The sequence below is a fragment of the Solanum tuberosum genome, unplaced genomic scaffold, assembly GCF_000226075.1.
Source record: "Solanum tuberosum cultivar DM 1-3 516 R44 unplaced genomic scaffold, SolTub_3.0 scf00560, whole genome shotgun sequence".
Taxonomy (NCBI): Eukaryota; Viridiplantae; Streptophyta; class Magnoliopsida; order Solanales; family Solanaceae; genus Solanum; species Solanum tuberosum.
This window is the reverse complement of record NW_006239493.1, coordinates 225793-245523: the sequence shown is the minus strand read 5'-3', so window position 1 is coordinate 245523 and position 19731 is coordinate 225793. Positions and strand designations below refer to the sequence as shown.

The window sequence follows — 19731 nt, the reverse complement described above, 5'->3', positions numbered from 1 at the left end:
AAATTTAAGATTTTCAAAAAGTTCTACCTTTTTCAATGTAATTAGTTGAGGGTATAATAGGTACAAAAAAATTGTCCTTTCTTGATTTGTCAAAATGGACAAGTAATTAGAAACAACTAAAATTAAAAAGTGGACAAGTAATTAGGGACAGAAGGAGTATAAAATTTGTGCCGAGCAGGGTCCTATTTGGGAGGTAACATTCTCTATCAAAGACTTTTACATACCAAGACTCAAATTAGAGACCTCTAATTAAGAAAAAACAGCCATATACACTGCACCATATTCTTTTGTAATGGACCATTTCTTTTTAGTGTTTAATCAAAATTTGAAATATATTTGGGGAATCATCACTTTTTGATACAAAATTCAATAAATATAGCCCTCTTTAATATGTGGAAAAATTTCAACACGACTCACTTTTTGTTCCACTTTTAAATTTAAACTACATGGAATTAGCCCGTGCGAGCACAGTCTCGAAAATTGATCATTATAAACTATTTCGATAAAACTATATAAAAGAAACTTACAATTTTTAGTTAATTTTTTTAAAAATATTAAATTATTTTTTAAATCTCATATTTACTTAAACATATCTAAATAAAATGAAATGCATGAAATAATATTTATATCTAAGCCTAAAAGTTTATATTTGCAAGTTAGGAATTTATAGTTTAAGATTAAAATTTACAATATAAATCATTATATTAGAGCTTAGTATTACGAATTTAATATTTAATATTTAGGCTAGAGATATTATATTTTAGATCTTTAACTTTACATTTAGAATTTAAATTATGTGTTGTTTAACATTTTCTTAAACTTTTAATATTACTTTCTTTTGCTAAATCTTATTACTTTGTTTAATTCATTTATTGAAAGATATGTAGAATCACAAATATTAAAAAGCAAAGTCAATTATTAAAATTGTCATTATTTTTTTCCACATAAATTACAATTAAGCACATATGTAAATACTCCTAACTCTTCTAATTTAGTATAATAATAGACATCAATTTCAATTTTGATTAATCAACGATAGGATGAATGATTAAACACGTTAGTGAACTCATTACTTTCTTTGGTACATTTTAATTATCGTGTTTTTGTTGTATACGTTTTAAAAAAAATATCAATAAGGACTTTTTTGATTCTTAAATTTTTATTTATACTCATTCGTTATTTGTCATTTCGAAAGTTCAAGGCATTTCTTTTTCTATTTAGTAGTAATTGTTCTTAAAGACTATAAACATTTCAATTATTAGAGATGAAATCTGATTTTTTAATCATTCACAAACTTATTTTTAATTTTATGTCTTTTTTATAAGAGAACTTTATTTTTATACATATAATATTATTAAGAATTTCCCTATATCCAGTGTTATATATTCACGTGACTTATATATTTTAATTCTCTTGTTTCTTTTGTACAATATATATTATATATATATATATATATAGTACATCAAATACGAAGGAAAAATTTCTCTTTAGTAGAATAATAGAAATAATTTTTTAAAAGTTTTTTCAAAAATGTCCTTATTGAAATAGATACGTTGACGAAGACACGCTTGTTTCAATTTGATACTCTCTATTTTATATATATATATATATATATTTGAAAATAATAATAATATGAATCTCACCTATTTAAATATAAAATTAACTTGGGCAATCTAGGTATAAATGCTTCAACACAGAGATGAATAATCTATCTATTTCGCAATGTAGAAGAAATACAAATATCTATTTTTAAAAATATTCCTGTCCTTCTCATTATTATTATTTTTAGAATTCTTTGGTCATAAGATTTAGTTAAATAAGTTTGATGAATTAAATAAATTTATCATTAAAATAATTGAGGCTTTAATGATATGGTATGTCAATTAGGAGAAAATGAGACTTTTGAAATATTAAGTATATTTGGAGGAAAATAGTGATACTTGAGTGATATTTTAGTCCTAAATGAAACAAAATGATATTTGAAGGTAATTTCCTGAACCTAGAAGGAGGTATCCTTTGAGTGGTCTGACCTGTGTGAAGAAAACTTCCAAAGGCTAAAAACCCTCTTGACCACTGCTCCCATCCTGACATTGCCGGTGAAAGGTAAGGACTTCATTGTTTATTGTGATGCTTCACATTCGAGTTTGAGTGTTGTGTTGATGCAGGACATGAATGTCATAGCCTATGCTTCAAGGTTGTTGAAGGTTCATGAGAGAAATTATTCAACCCATGATTTAGAGTTGACACTGTTGACAACATTAACTTTATGGAGACAAGTGTGAGATGTTCACTAATCATCGCAGCTTGCAATATGTGTTCACTTAGAAAGATCTAAATCTGAAAAAAAGGTGGATGGAGTTGTAAGGACTATGATGTGACCATTTAGTACCATCCGGATAAGGTCAATGTGGTGGCAGACGCATTGAGCCGAAAGACAGTTAGCATGTGAAGTCTAGCTTGCTTGAGGGTGTCTAAGCGACCCTTGTCCAGAGATATTCTGACTTTGGAGTCTAAGTTCATGCAATTGGGAATCTCAAAAAAAGTGGAGTGTTAGCCATTATTGAAATTAAGTCCACCTTCATAGAAGAAATCAAGACTAAATAATTCAAGGATCAGGATTTGAACAAACTCAGGAATAGGATGGTACCTGGGGAGGCCTAGGACACCACATTCGATGTAGGTGGTGTGCTCAATTTTAGAGGGAGAATTTTTGTTCCTCGAGTTGATGATTACAGAATATGCTAGCAAGTCTCATACATTTGTGATATTCATTTTATTTGGGTGTGACCAAGATGTATCAAAATTTGAGGAAGCTTTATTGGTGACCTGAAATGAAGAAAGATATTGATGAGTATCTATTTAAATGTCAGAATTCTCAGCAAATAAATTATGAACATCAAACAATTGTAAGTTTACTTCAGAGAATGCCTATCTTAGAAGTGGGAGAGAACAACCATGGATTTCGTGGTGGGACTTCCTTAGACCTTGGGGAAGTATGACTCAATTTGGGTCATTGTGGACAGGTTGACTAAATCAACCAACTTTATTTCAGTCAGAGTGGATTATAACTCTCAATAGTTGGTTAGGATTTATGTCAAGAAAATAGTAAGGTTGCCTGAGGTGTATTTTTCTATCATTTTAAACTGTGATACTCAATCCACTTATTAGTTTTAGGGTAGGTAGAATGAGGTGTTGGCACTCAACTCACCTTCAACACAGTCTTCCATCCACGCACCGATGGTCAACTGGAAAAGACGATTCAAGTATTGAAAGACATGTTGAGAGCATGTGTAACTGATTTTGGAGGCCTTTGGGGTCAGTTCTAACCCTTATGTGTGTTCTCTTACAATAACAATTATTGCTCCAACATTGATATGACACTATTTAGGGCACTCTATGAGAGGGAATGCAGATCGCCCATAGGGTGTCTTGAGGCTGGTGATGTGAAATATTTAAGTGTTGATTTAGTGAAGGAAGTTCTAGGAATGGTGAAGAGTATTCAAGCAAAGCTATTGGCAGCCCAGAGTACACAGAAAGAATATACAGATCATAAGGAAAGGGATATGAATTTTCGAGGTTGGTGATTAGATTTTATTAAAGGTGTAACCTATGAAAGGAGTCATGAGGTTTCGTAAAAAAGATAAGCTTAGCCCTCGTTATATTAGTCTATTCGAGATTCTGGACAATGTGGTGTTGGTGACATACAAGTTAGCATTGCCACCTAACTTGTCTGTAGTTCATCCAATTTTTCATGTGTCTATGCTGAAGAAGTACCATAAGGATGGAGATTTTATCATCAAGTGAGACTCAATAGTAGGAGATAAAGATTTACATTATGAAGAGGAACCGATTGTGATTCTTGATCGGGATGTTTGGAAGTTAAGAATGAAACAAATCAAATCAGTAAATGTTCAATGGAAGTATCATTTGATTGAGGAGGCTACTTGAAAAATCGAGAGGGACATGCGAGACAAGTATCCTTATTTTCTTAAGAATCCAGGTACTACACTTTTTAAACTTAGCCCAGTTTTTCTTGTTGATCACTCGGGGACGAGCAATGGGTAAATTAGTATTTATTATAATGACTCATTTCGACCATTATGAGTAGACCAATGGTGAATGAATTGGGTTAAAAACCCTTTTGGGTAGAAACTTGAAAGTTTTAGGTTAGGTCAGTCTTATATGAAATCTGGGTGAGGTAAAGTCTAGGGAAATTCAGGAATGGGTTGGGTGATATGTCTAATCTTGGTTTATATTTTCTAGTAGCCAAAACATTAAGGAATCCATAGGACCTTGTAGAATTAAATTCTTGGAGTAAACTCCCGGTATCGAACTTGGCGTGAAGGGGTTAGTATGAAACATCAAGGGTTAAATGTATGTAAACATGGGCTTTTGGGAAGATTTATAAGTCTCTGATTACGTGCAACCCACTATAGCAGGTGTCACAGCGCTATAGCGGGGCGACTTTGCAGGCGCTATAGCGAGTTGGACCGTTATGGCGATGCCGCTATAGCGGGCCACACCACTATAGCAGGGTAAGTCAGGATATAATGCAGAAAAATTTCCAAAATCCTTTTATTTTTTGCATTCCATTCTTGAAAAGAGGAAAGATGATTTAGGGCATTCTTTTACAGTTTTCCACCAATCTCTTCGGTAAAAGTATGTGAATTACTCTATTAACTTGTACATTATTTTTAAAGCCTTAGAATCTAGAGGGTTACTCTTGTGGGAGGATTTTAACTTGAATTAATGGTGGAAAGAACCCTTGTTAGGTAGAATGATCATAAATTGGCCTGTAATTTAGGATACGGTTACAATCCAGGTATTGTTAGACCATTATTGATTGATTGTTGTATTTTTATTATTGTTTAGACCAAGAACATGCCAAGACACTTCAAAAAGATAACGTTTGGTTTCTTTAGAGTTTCTAAGGCTTGATTCGAGGTAGGTGATGATTTGTTGTTCTCCAAAGCATGTAAAGTATGCATGTTAACTGCTTTGTAGTATTATTGTGCAATGCACATGATGAAAACTAGAGGGAGTGTGAAATGACTTCATGTGATAATCTCATGCAATGAACTTGTCTATTTACTTGTGGTTTCAAATTAGTTGTTCATTAAGGTTGTGATTGTGTATGATGTTTGTGACTGATGGTTGATTCGGGTACCACATCGGTATAGAAATTCTAACGATTTTGGCTCAGATACCACATCTGATATGAATACTAACACCAGTTGACTTGGGTACCTCACCGATATATGAACAATTTGTGTGTGGATCCCGTGAAAGGACTGAGTATGTGCATTTGTGATCATGTAGACATGTTTCATGCATTGGTTAATGTACGGATTGTGATTGGTAATTTTCATAAAGTTGTGACTGTTGATATTTATGTGTTGGCTGTATTACTATACTATAGTTACTTGTTTATATTCGTTAGTTACTTGTTTATATTCGTATTTTGGAATTGACCGTATGATCCTACCAGTACACGGTGTTTGTGTACTGATACTACACTTGCTCTTTCTTTGTGGAGTACAAAGCACATTCAGACGGTTGCTTCGAGACCTCAGTTGAGAGATGCATGACTTTGAATCCAAGGGTGAGCTAATCTTCCGTGCTGCCATGTGTTCTTATCCAGTTCTCTGTCCATCTTTTTGGACGGGGACATCTGTTAGACTTTAGTTTATTGTTTTCTTGGTTGGGGCTGTATCCCCTTATTTAAGATATTTAGAGTTTTGGTACTACAATTTTCAAATTTTTGAGAATTATTTTTTAGGTCGGGTTAGTAATTGATTCTCCTACCTGTAACGACCCAAACCGTCGTTATTTAGGAAAGGAAAAACGTCAGGGGAAACTGGGCCCATTATCCCGTCAGAGTGGGCCAGAAGCCGCTAGGGCGGCGGCACTCCAACGGGATAGTGCGTGCCAGCGCAGGATGTACGGGACATAATTTAAATAACGCAAAGTCTTATTTTCTTCTTTTTCCTAAAACACCAAAAAGAGGCGAATATCACCCCAGAAACCCTCAAAAGGCTGCTCTAGGCTTAGAAAGGAAGGATAACGAGATTTCTAGCGTAATGATGTCGATAGCTTGCAGATTTCCGATCAAAATCCACCGTCTAGTTGTCTGGAAGCCAGGATTGGAGCTACAATCCCTCTGCAATTGCTTGACCCCCAGGTAGGCTATGTTTATGTAATTGAGTAGTCTTAAATCCATGTTCACTGCGTAGTATATTGATAATTGACAGTAGAATTCATGCGTAAGCCTTTGTGCACCGAAAAAGGGATAGTTGTACCTAATTCCTAGTTGTTACATAAGATGTGTACCGTAGGGGAATCCCCGTCCTATGAACTAGGGGTAAGTGATGGTTTGATTTCATGTTTATGTAATATATATTGGTAATTGCTTCATTATAATGCATGCATGTATGTGAATGAGAACTATTGATCAAACCTAATGAAATGAATATGAATGAACAATTGTATGCCATGAATCAACACTTGATTGCATGATTATGAGTATGTACATTATGAGTGTGAATGTGATTGTGGTTGTGTTGATTGGACCGGGTGTCACGTTCCGACACATACACTGGATCGGGTGTCACGTTTCGACACATATATTGGATCGAGTGTCACGTTTCGACACACTAATTGGATCGGATTTCACGTTCTGACACACTAACAGTTTGGGTGTAGGTTCCATGAGATGACCATTGTACTGTTGTATCTACTTGTTATTGAGGATGTGGAATTGTACAATGCTCCTGAAGTGATAACTGAATTATGCGTCATGTATATGTGTGCGTACCATGTTGTTTTTAATTTTTATATATATGTCTCGTTAATAAACGAACGGTGAATGGTCATGTCCAAATCGGGATGTGGTATGGTAAGCGGAGACCGAGGGTCCAATTATTTACTATGGGTTACTTTGGAGAGGTGGTCTGTGTTCGTAAAGTTTAGAATTGGAGTGGCATTAGGTCGTAATTGTTAAATAGATAAGTATTACCCTGGAAGGGGATTTGTATTGAAACAGTTAACATGCCTTGATAGAACGTATTATGGAGTCAAGGGTTGAGTGGTGATGTGTAAAGAGTAAGGGTATGCGACGTGAGTGGTTGGCCAGGTTGGTAGTGGTTACATCCAGAAACCTCTCTAAGGGATAGAATGGCTAAACTATGATCAAGAACGGAGCGATTAAGGGGTTAGAGTTAAGTGTACTAGTATGTTGTAAAGTATTTAGAATGGTAAGAGTAGAAGGATATAAAGGTGGAGGAATGAACAGTCTTGTTGCATGTTTCTTGTTAGTTTATTTCTTATATTATGCGGTGGGTATCTGGTTGACCAATGATGCCTACCAGTACGTATGGTTGTACTGATACTACTCTTGATATGCCATTGGCATAGTCTGATTGCAGGGTCAGTGATGTTTCATAGGTAACAACTTCAATCTTTTCTTCCATGTGGTGGGAGCTGCGTCATTTATTATTATGTTATATCGTGTAATCTAAGAAGCTCTTGTACTTGTTTAGACTAGATCCCTGGGGGAGTTAATTACTTTATAAGTTAACTCGAGTTGTTTAAAATTCTTTATTTTATAAAATCTACATGAATCTTCTTTTATCTTAGTTTTCTTAATATTCCGCATGTTTTAACTGTTTGGGAATCAAGGGTTCTCCTACTTAGGTGTTAGAGTAGGTGCCCGCATGATCTGGTGGGTTGGGTCGTGACACTACCAATGAGTTAGTGTTGTTACAACTCGCGATAGGTTAGGGTCATGAAGTTATTGTACAACTTAATTATCTGACTCACACTCGATCGTATTCCAAATTAATGGAGAAATGTATTCCAAATACATGTGTTATACACGTGGACATAGTATGCTCACTTGAACTAATTTTAGGCCTTCCTCACATGCTTTGCACAAGATAGTCTAGAAGATTCTTGGTATATATTTATTTCTATTTTCTTGTTATGCAATTAAGAGTTTGTTACATAACAATCAATAAGAGTGTGGACAAGTATACAATTAGTTACTTGATTAGGGACAAGTATACATTTAGTTACTTGATTAGGGAAAAGTATACAATTAGTTACTCTTCTTTGTCTATATAATTAGCAATGTATAGTACATCAAATACGAAGGAAAAATTTCTCTTTAGTAGAATAAAAGAAATAATTTTTTAAAAGTTTTTTCAAAAATGTCCTTATTAAAATAGATACGTTGACGAAGACACACTTGTTTCAATTTGATACTCTCTATTATATAATAATATAAATTAGCAATGCAAGCACACCAGGAAAAAAATTTCGCTAGGCTCTTTTCTTTCACACCTCCTATTTTGATTTGCATGTACTATCTTTCCTACTAAAGATAAAAGTAAGTTAAACATATATCTCTTTTATTTTCCTTAATTATTTCTTTCTATTTTTGTTGTTTATTGTCCTACACAGAAATAATTAGTATTCCTCTTACTATCGTATCAATCCCTTTTCTTTTGGAGAATATTTTCTTGATCCAAACTTTACTTATGTTAGTGTAAAATATGAACTACAATAAAATTGTGGTAGGTTGCAGGGACGGCTCAATAGAATAGATAGTCTAAAGCAAAAAAAAATAAAAATAAAAAAAAAAATAAAAAAAAAAAAATATATATATATATTATATTACCCTTATTTATAAATGACAGTTAAAAGGACCAACACTGCATCAAACTAACCGTACAATGTGCAAAGAAAATTGTACTTCAAATTTGGGATAAACATAACTCTATTCAAGACACATGTATCAATTATAAGAGGTGTCCAATTCACTTTACCTTAATATCATCGCCATGGCTCTTGGAGTTTGCCTACAACTCCTGTGCTTGCTGCCTTCTTTGTTCTCAAACGTGAGTTTTGTACTATTTTTTCTCTATTAACATTCACTTCGCTGGGTCTCTATTAGTTCTTCTACGTTCACTGAGTTTATAGCTCTGTTTGATTTGTGGATGCATTATATACTCTCTCTATTTTCATTTCCCCCTAAATTGGAACATTATATTGCTACAATCTATTTGTTTTCTATTCTGTTCTTCACACTAAGATTGTAGGTATGGCTATATGGGGAAAGTAAATAATATATGTATCAGCAAGGGCGGAGGCAGCATATACTTAGGGGGTTCATCCCTCGACGGAAAATATTTCTATTTATACAATGTTAAAATTATTTTTTAGGTATGTATAGTAGATGTCGAATCCCCTTCCACTAGTTCGTGTGTTTACTTCTCAGATTTTGAACCCTTTTATTAAAAATTCTGTCTCCGCCACTGTATGTATGTGTTGAAAGAAAGATAAATGACATTCGTGCATCTAATGACTTGATTACAAATTACTTAACTAGAATGGTATGAACTACACTCTTTTTAAATCTTATTGTTTTGAGTTAGTTGATGACTTGATGCACACCATGTGTTTGTTGTTGTGCCTGAAACAACTATATAATATTTGGTTGTTGTTTTTTTGGCCTTTTGACTGATGCTATTTTACAAAATACTCATCTATCATTCATGAATTCGAGAAGTAGAATATTTAGTTCTATTGAATAGTATTTATAAAGTCTATCAATGGGGCATGTAGTTCTGTTAGAAAAATATTGCCTCTCTTTGTCATTTTCCGCACTTCCTTTCTTGAAAAATATGAAATTTATAGCTACTTTGACTTATTTTTTTCTAAAAGCTTTTTTGAGAATATTTCAATTGATGTTGAATGCTCTTTTCAATGGGTGCAGGGTGTGATGAAGTATCAAGGTCTTATTTGGATTTTTTTTTGAAGAAATTTACTGCGGAAGTTGAATCAAATGACAAGGTTGTTTTGAATAATTGTAAGGTAAGTATGATGTGAAATGAAGTTTGACTTGCTCTATTGGTTTATTGTCTTATTTATTGTAGGTTGTGGTCACTGTCTTTATTGGTTGTGACACATGTTTTGTTCTTAAGAATAAATTGATATAGGTACAAAGGCATGCATTTTACAGTGGTCTGATCAATCATTAAAGAGTACAAAGATGGTTATGCTGATTTTGAGAATTTTTTATCGCCTCAATTTGTTGGATTTACAAGTAACCCAATGTGTCGTCTATTTTTAAGCTGTTTTGATAAAAAGAAAGGATTATATCTAAAGATGCACTTAACTCCTAATTCTTACAAAGTCTAATAAAGAACCTTTGGTATGATAATTTATCTCTTGATTCATATTTTTAGTATGGTTATTGCAGTTAGTAAAAATTGCAAGGCTTCTAAAGGCAAACACATCTTGTATTTGTGTCATATTTTCACACTTTGTCCCAACTTCTCAGTTCATCTTTCTCTTTATCTCTTCCCCTCCCTCTTATTGTTGTCCCTGTCTCTCCATACAGAACAAATAAATGTAACTAAGAATTCTATAACTACTGGTGATAGAAGAAGTACAATCTCTTAAGAATATATATATTTGATCAATTTTAATTGGTAAGTCCTCTTTGTATAGGAGTCGTAGTTAGTATTAACAACCTGCATTTTTTTATGTATAAGGGAAGAAATAGGTTACTCTTCTCGACATATTTGATTGCCGGAGCAGACGGCAGATATATTGTTGAGTGTTAAAGTATATTACCCTTTTGATTTGATTTATGTTGGTATAAAAATATTTCCTAGGTCATATATATTGTACTTAGCAACCTTGACGCTATGGAGATTTCATTGTTTTTCTCTGCTACTACTACCAATTTTTCTATGCATCTGCACATGGGATAGTCATCTTGCACTCTCCATTTGATATAGTTCATTTTCTTTAGTACCACAACACCATCAAATCTTCTGTCAAGGAAAAGAATGTCGCTAAGAAATTATATAAGGCATTTCACACTCGCTTTTCGCAAGGAAGAGAATACCTGGAGAGGAAGGGAATCATCATAGGTTGTATTTTAAGTAAAGATTTGAATGCCAATGAATTGAGCAATATATAAAAATATCAACCTACGAGCTAATGCAACCTAATAAAAAAAATACTATTGAGCAACTATAGAGTTTTAGGTTAGGTAGTATACATTGAACATCTATCTTTTCAATTTTCTCATCCCGTTAAATTACAATCTTTATCTGTTATACATCAATAATGAGATGTTTGATTGTTATGTTCGATATTCAAACGGTCATGTGAGATTCGTTTTTTATTACTGCATAAGTTCAACTGTTCCTACTTGATTTTTCAAAATTCTCGAGTATTTGGTGTAATATGAGATTCATATGAAAGGTATTTTCTTCTATTGTATGAAAGAAACTCATATGAGAATCTTTTGAGTACTTAAAGTAATATGAAATTCATCTTAAAGATGTGCTTTGTGATATCATGTATTCGTATCCAAGATTTGATGCTTCATCTGCTTCTTTAGTTTAGTAAGAATTATTTCATGCTATTGCATGAAACATTTGACTGGTCTCCTACTGCTCTACGCTAGCTCGAAAGGTATGGCTACTCTCTTCTTTCCTGCTGAACATCATCAAGAATTTCCCCCTTCTTCTGCTTCACCCGGAAGATTCTCAATACAGGCTTAACAACCATCCCTGCTTACATTTTAAGAAAAGTTTAATAGTGACCGTCAAGCTTCACTAATAGATATGGTTCTCCTATAAGGAGCATGCTTGCCCTATGTTTATTGGTGTGCTAAGTCATGTAACTTAATGTTGAAACTTAGCGTACAAGATATAGCTTAAATCTCATAAATTTAATAGGCAGAGCATATTAGTCACTTGATATAATTCAACGTTCCTGAATCAATTTTATATTTCTCAGTGATTATTTTTTATACAGATGACTTCAAGCTAACATGATTACTGATTTCTCTCTAGGTTGATGATAATCCTTCTTTGACAAATGCTTCCAAGATGTAGCATCTATTATTGCGAGAGTTGGTCTTGGGGCTCACTGCATTAGCATAGGAAGTGTCCGACATGTTTGAGCAAGCTGTTGGCAGAAAATACACTGCGAGGATATTACTAACATTGAAGAGTTCTCTCGCCATTTTGGAGCTGTTGATTTGAGGTAAAAAGATGGACAGAAAAGGTGCTTATGGCTGAAATGAGATAGGTTACTATTAAAAAAAATTACAGCCTACAAATTTCTATGTCTATTAATTAGTTTAGAATTGTATCTATGTCTCAGGATACCTGATAAAGAGAGAACACTAACAGAGGCTTGAGCACTTACCATCTGATCTGATCCTACTAAGCAAAAGTAATCACTTGGAATATTTAGAACTGGCAAGAAGAAGACGCACTTCTTATTCTCATATTTACGCGTGACATTGTTACTCAACAAGAAATACTTGAAAATTGTAGTTAATAGATGGTGCTATCATATTAGAAAGTATTTGTTTTGTAATCTATAGCAAGAAAATCATCTGAGTTCAGTAAGTAAGGGGGATTTGCCAAAGTGTCCTCTCTTTTATGTAAGGCATCATTTTTCTTCCTGATTTTACAGATGAACTTACAAAAGGGAAGAGATTTTCAGTTCTTGGTTTCCATGGAGAACTTTTCCATCATAATTTAATTTTGACTATGCCTATTTAAGCTTCTTCTAGAATTGCTATGTTTTATTTTCAAATTGGATTTTAACATGCATGATTCCAAAAAAAAATAATGTGCAGGTACTGGTCACGTTTGTTATGGCATTTTGGTTGCTGATCGTAATGGTTGCATGGCTACTATGACCAACTTGAAGAGAATTACCACATGAACATATGTTGTTGAGATTTGTGTAATACACAAAGCAAATGCTTTTGCTTTCTCACATATATGCAATATTATCAACTTCTTCATTGCAATGACATTGTACCACCCACTCACTAATGTGAGAAAATGTCTCTTATATATTATCCTATTTTTTGTGAAAATGATACTCCTTTCATGTACTCTATCTAGCATATGTATATGTGTGTGTTATTTTCATAATTTCTAAAAAAAATATTATAATTTAATAATTAGTTTTTCTTTTCGATTGACAGTATAACATTTCTTGTAATATTTTGTAAGACAAGAATAAACATATATAATTTTTTTATTCTTTTTGGTAACTGTAATTGTATTACCAGATTTTCAAATATGTACAAATTTGAAGCTTAGGACATGGATAGAATCCCAAGTCTCAAAGCCCATCACCTTTGCCTTGCCCAGGCTCTATGCTAGAATTTCTACTAAGGATAAAAATTTAGTTTATGCATTGCACTAGCCAGTCTAGGATTCATGCTACTTCTACAATGAATTTCATGAATAATTTGCTTTATAATTTCCTCTATGCTCCTCTCCTTTTGCCGAAAAATTCTGTGATTCCTCTCTTGCCATATGTAATAAAGAGCTGCAGCTAATGTCATTCTATACACTTCATCTTGTATTGATTTCCTGTTAGCATGCAGTGTTGCCCATTCTATCTCTTCAGTCCACCCTGCACTACTTCTGGTGATGGACAGCCATTGAAGTAGTCTTTGCCATATCACATCTGACACTGCATGCAAAAAATAGGTGCTGGTGTGTTTCAGGTTCTGCTTTGCACATTGCACAAATTGAATCAGTGTTTATCCCCCATTTGTATTGTTATGTAACGTATAAATTATTATACGTTACATAACAATACAAATATTAAAATATCTCTTATTGATTATTGTTTTGAAAACTTTTTCAATAGAATCAATTGTTTACGTAAACTATCAAAATTATTCTTAAAGTGTTTAAAACAAAATTAAGTTTTCACTTTATTGAATATGTCAATTAGAGTATCATTTTTTTACTTATATAATATTTTGTAATAATTTTAATTACAAAATCAATATTATAGTGATTGTTACCTTTAGAGGACATTCAAAGTTAAAACAATATTTTTTAAATTTAATTGTTTGATAATCTAATTAGTTTGAGGTTGAAATGTTTAATAAGACATGTCTGAAGACAATCTTCCAAAGTCAATATTAAAACATGGTTGATTCAAATTCTGAATTAGACAAGTTAAGATATAAAAAGTAACTATAAATTTAATTATCTTTATTTTTAAATATAATTACATCAATAATAAAATTTCAAAAATATGTGGATAATGATTAATAATAAATTAACAACAAATTATTAAGAAAATTTTAATTAATATTAACAATAAATACATAATTTTTTTTATATTCTACTTGGGATATTTTTTTTCTTCCAAGTTCCAAGTGTGCTATTGCTTAATACGGTGCTTCTCACAATTACACCGCCATAATCGTTTAATCATGCCTCTTACTTTATTTCTTTATTGTACATCTTCGATATGTTTGAGCAAACTGAATTTGGGGGAGTTTTTGGTTTGTTGGAGGCCCTTATTTTTTGCGGCTTAAAGCTATTGATTTAGTGGCTTTAGGGTTGAGCCGCCCTTGGTAGGTTGACGATTAGCATTAACAACATCGGGGCGGATCTAGGAAATTCTATTGTATAAGCATAATAGATAAATGTACCCTTTAATTTGACTTTAGCTTGTGTCTGTGCCCTCCAATTTTGGGTGTGAACAAGTAAGCACTTACACATGTATAAAATTAAATAAGTAGACACATGCGTCCTACTTGACCAATTTACGTCCTACGTGATCCATGTAGAACACGTGTGTCTACTTGTTAAATTTTATATAAGTTTAAGTGTCTACTTATGCACATCCAAAGTTGGAGGACATAAATGTCAACTGATGTCAAGTTAAAACTTTCTTCATGGGATTCTACTTCATGAGAAGCTAGCTAACAAATTGCAACTAGGACCTAAGTTCTATGTGGTTGGTTTGTCCATGAGAGCCTATCATGTTTTGTACATGAATAAAGTTTAGGGATCATACGTAAAATGGAGTTGCTCTTGTAGGTCCATCCACGAACTATTGGTGGATGAATCAACAGTGGTTCCATTCTTTAAGTGTTATGGAAGGAAATAGTGAAACAGTTATCTGGAGCCCCAAGTCTTGGTGAGGTAAATAGTTTTCTCATTTTCAACTTAATTATATCCATTTGTTCTACAATCAAAATTCTCTATAATCAAATTGTTTGTCCGTATATTTGTTGACTCCTATAGCGAGATGTTGTTGTACAGAACATATAATATCACATAATGTGAAAGTCTGATTCCAAAGAAAACTTGTTTGTAATAGTAAAATATTGTTATAAAGAATGATTGTTATATACTTATATAGAGGTGGCATGTGTCCTATCTAAATGCATTTTTGTTTTGTTGTGTCAAATTGAATCTTTGGTTGCCTTCTCCACATTATGAACTAGAGGTTACAATTAAAATGGTTGGATCAAACTTGGGCAAGTCAAAACGGATCAAATCAATACACGGATCATACGACCCAATTCACCCAAGGTTCGCTTGGGTTGAAATAGGCTAGGTCAAGATGAGTTAAATGACAGTTCATATCCCAAACCGCTGAAAAAATATTTATGTTTCATCTACATCTTACATATTAAATTGTATAATCATCTCTAAAAGTTTAAGTTGTTAATTATATTACTTATGTCAACACGTCTCTTCAAATGGGGACTTGATTCCTTTTAATGAGTCAAGCACAAGCAATTTTTTTTCACCTTTTTAATGGCATTGAGATTTTAATTTGAACCTGGAGTCTCTTGCCTGCTCTGATACCATATTGAATTATGTGACTATTATTTATTAAAGTTTAACCTGATAGAAAGTACAATACTTTTGATCACTTTATTATCTTACGTCTCGATATTGTTAGGGTTTTGCCCTGATTTTCTTTCCTTAATTGAAGTTTTTTTTTTCCTTAAAGAAAAATTAAAGTATTACCATAAATGCTTGAACTTTTTCTGAAAGGAAAATATAGTTTTCTTTCATAGTTGGTTTATTCTTACCTTAGAGGAAATGTTTGGAGATCTATAAATTGAAGATCCCTATTCTTATAGCATAACACAATAGAATCTACAATGTAGACATCTAGAGAGTTTTGTTTATGGAGAGATTTTCTCTTAAACATATTTATGTTTTTTTTTCAATATTATATTAGTTTTATAATATGTAGGTCACTTGACCAAACACTATTAATAATATATTTTTAGTATGTTTTTATTTGTCGTCTAATTTATCAATCTATGATTTGCAAATTATAAGCCTTCGCATAACGCCCTAATCACCTTCATAACCCAACAAGACTTGCCATGGTTAAAAATAAAGTTAAAAATATATGGGTTAAAAATATTTTGTTTTTATTCTTAAAAATTGCAGCAACAAGAATGTTTGAAATTTTTTGGCACACCATATCTAGAAAAAGGTAACACAACAAGGCGAGTTTGAATCATTGTATGATCCAACACAAGTTTCTAATCCTTTCAAAGAGAATGAGGGAAGTGTCCATCTTTGGCAAAGGTTAAGAGGACAAAATTGTACCAAGAAAACTCAATCAATATGTAGCAAAGAAGCTTGGTTGGATTAAATATCATGAAGTTCCTAATGCTAGTCACTTCTTGATTTATGATGCTACTCTATGTGAAACCATCTTGAGGAAACTAGTGAATGAATGAGTAGAAATAGAAAACATTGTGATGAAATAATGGTAATATTCACTAGCCTTTGTGATAAATCAAAAATAATAAAGCTAGTACAATATTATCTATTGTACGTACTATATTTCCTTGATAAAAAATCTAGTAGTAGTGAAGTTGGTTCTTGAATTTGTGGACTAACGTAATTTCCGAATGTATAAATTTTATTTCAAAAAATTTGAAGATCTCATGTCTGAATTTACGATCAAAATTAGACTATTTAACTCTTGAAAAGTGAAAAATGTTATATAAACTATAACAAAAGTGTTGTTGGTTAGGTTGATTTCCGAAATAGAGTTGAAAAGGAACATGTCAGAGTTATGGTTATCAACCAACCATTAATTAGAAGCGGCAATGCCTTAATTAGGGTATTTATTTAAGATAATTAGAAGTTGAATTATGTATAATCGTTATAGTCACAATCTTTGAATTATAAAAGTCAAAGGGGTTCGACATCTAATGGCATGACATGTTCATGGGCAAGCCATAATATCAAATATTTCATCTTATATCCAGCCTTTATAATAACTAATAAGGTTCATAGAAGGACAAATAAGATGCCTCCACTCTTAATAAGACGATTCTTGTTTGAATTTTGTGTATTGAAAAAATAATAATTAAGAAGTGCTTCTCTCTTAATTAGATTTTACGTAATGCCAATCCAAATTAATTGAAGCCCCAGCGCGAGTACCAAACACCAAATACTTATACCTTATCCAAATTCTTACAAGAAGCCTCATTTTCAACTATAGATTAAAACTTTAAATCCATTAATTTTGAATGTAACACTTTTCCAAAAATGAATCCACTACCGTGATTATTACTGTTTTTTCAGAGCAAAAATGCTTATTCCATAAAATTTAGTTTTATGTACTCTACGCAATAAACATTGGTTACGAATTTACAGTAAAAAAAAACTTAACTTGTTATAACATGTTATTATTCAAGTCTCTACCAATTCCTCCTGCAATACAAATTAATGAAGTGCATATATGAACTTTAATAATTATATATGTCTCAATCCCAAACAAATTAAAATGTACCATACAACTAAAATAGTACTAATTGTCTTGTAAGACAATCAAAACAACCATCAATGGGCGAGATGGATGAAATCGATCTCTTGCTCAATAGCTGAGGTTCCAAATTCAAACACTAAGAATAATAAAATTCTATTAGTAGGGAAAATCCTCTTAAATAGACCCCACATAATTCAAATTTAAATTAATCGAATCAGTAAGATTCGGTACAATAAAAATTTTAAAAAATCAATTTAAACACCTCTACCTTGAACTTATTACTTGTTCTTCCATAATTGTCTCCAACAAAGGCTTCCTAAATTCTTGTCTCACCGGAAAACCTAACGGTCCGACCCCGTCCTTCTCCGGAGATCTACCCACCTTTGCCTCGTTTTCCGGTCCCGGTTTACCAACGGAAATAATATCTTTTGTTGTTATAACGGAATTCACTTTTTTCATTGGGAACATTATATAAATGTTCCCAAACTCGAGCTCTTCGTCGGCCGATAAAGCTGAAAATCTTCTGCCGACGATTAACGAGCTGGAGTTTACTAAAAAGGAGTTAGGAGATTCCAACATAAGCTCAGCTGCTATTATTGGTTCATTAAATTTTTGAATTTTTCCATTTTGAAAAATAACCCTTGTTGGTCTTGAACTCATTACCTTTGGTGAAGTACCACATGAAATAAAATTCCCCATTAGAAATTTTTTTTAATTATAATAAAAATTGGGAATAGTTTGGGTTTGTTATATTTTTGAAGTGTAAAAATTGACAAAGGATATATTCACAATAAGATGAGAATCACAAACCTATTTATAGTTGGTTTGGGAGAACTAACAAAATCTTACTCCCTAAATAATTAGAAGTATGATAGGTCAAAATATTTAAATTTGACTATAAATTTGGATATGAAATTTTCAAAATATAAAGTTACATATGTAGAAGTCAACATAATAAGTGATTTAAAATATTTTAAAAAAACTTTGAAGATAATAGTAATCATAGAAGATACCGATTTGACTTTCCAAACAGTAACTTGTAAAACTTAAATAGGACGGAGAGAGTATTATCGTAAAAACATTTAGTCATTTTTCGAAAGAAAACAATTTTGAAGAATAGCAATTTATATAATTTGTTTAATCAATTTAATTTTTTTTTTCAATATTAGATTAATAATTGTGTTTGGTCAATATTTTAAATTCGTTATTTCCTTTATCTCAATTTATATATGTATTTGACTGAACACAAAGTTTAAGAAAAGAAAAAAGAAGGAAATTTGATAAAAACTTATAATGTTAAATAAGTCACTGATAAATCATTTCGCTAAGAGTAAAATAGAAAGTATAAAATTAAATTATTTTTAAATAAAATAAATAAATATTTTTTGTGTAACCGCTATTATGAAACATAAATTAAGATAAAAGAAGATATACATTTATTAAGCATAAAGTTTACTATGTAAGATGCATTAATGTAGGTGGGGAATGACCTGTCAAGTCCATGGGATTGTGTTGGCAAAAAATTAAGGTAGGATTATTAGTGTGGAAGGTTTATTAACTTCTTTTTTCACTTTTTCAAAGTTTTGTTTCATTTTCATGGTGGGGTTGGGGATAAAGATTGGTCAAATGTGTTTTATTATCAATTTGTCTTAGTGTTTGTGAAGTGATATATTCAGACTAATCACCATTAACTCTAGATAAAGAATATACTACAACAAACTGTATTCCTACCACAAATTATAATTAGTTGGGTTGGTTTAGGGGAGAAAGCGAAACTAATATGGAAAGTAAAATTTTATTGAATCTCGTAATTTTGATATAACATATTAATAGTCGTAGTACTAGATCAATAGCAACAATAACATATTCAGTGAAATTCTACAAGTGAGATCTGGAAAAACAAAGTAACATAAATGGAGATACTGGGTAACGTCAAAGTAAAATAAAGGTTTAGTATTAGAACAAAGAAAATAATGTTCTTCGTAATAAAATTAGAACGATACAAATAAAGTTAGCATTATTCTTACAAGTATATATGTAAGGATAATATGTACAAGTCGAGAAATGATTCAAATATTTTTATATTTATTACAAGAAAATCAAAGAAATTAGAGGTTTTTTTTT

General features: G+C 32.0%; 1 long non-coding RNA gene across 1 annotated transcript; it reads left to right on the top strand.

Moving 5' to 3' along the window:
- Window positions 1–8790: 8790 nt before the first annotated feature.
- On the top strand, window positions 8791–12403 carry LOC107058639 (uncharacterized). Its single transcript, XR_001472185.1, has 2 exons — window positions 8791–8897; window positions 9776–12403. It is a non-coding gene; the product is annotated as an uncharacterized lncRNA (long non-coding RNA).
- Window positions 12404–19731: the final 7328 nt, after the last annotated feature.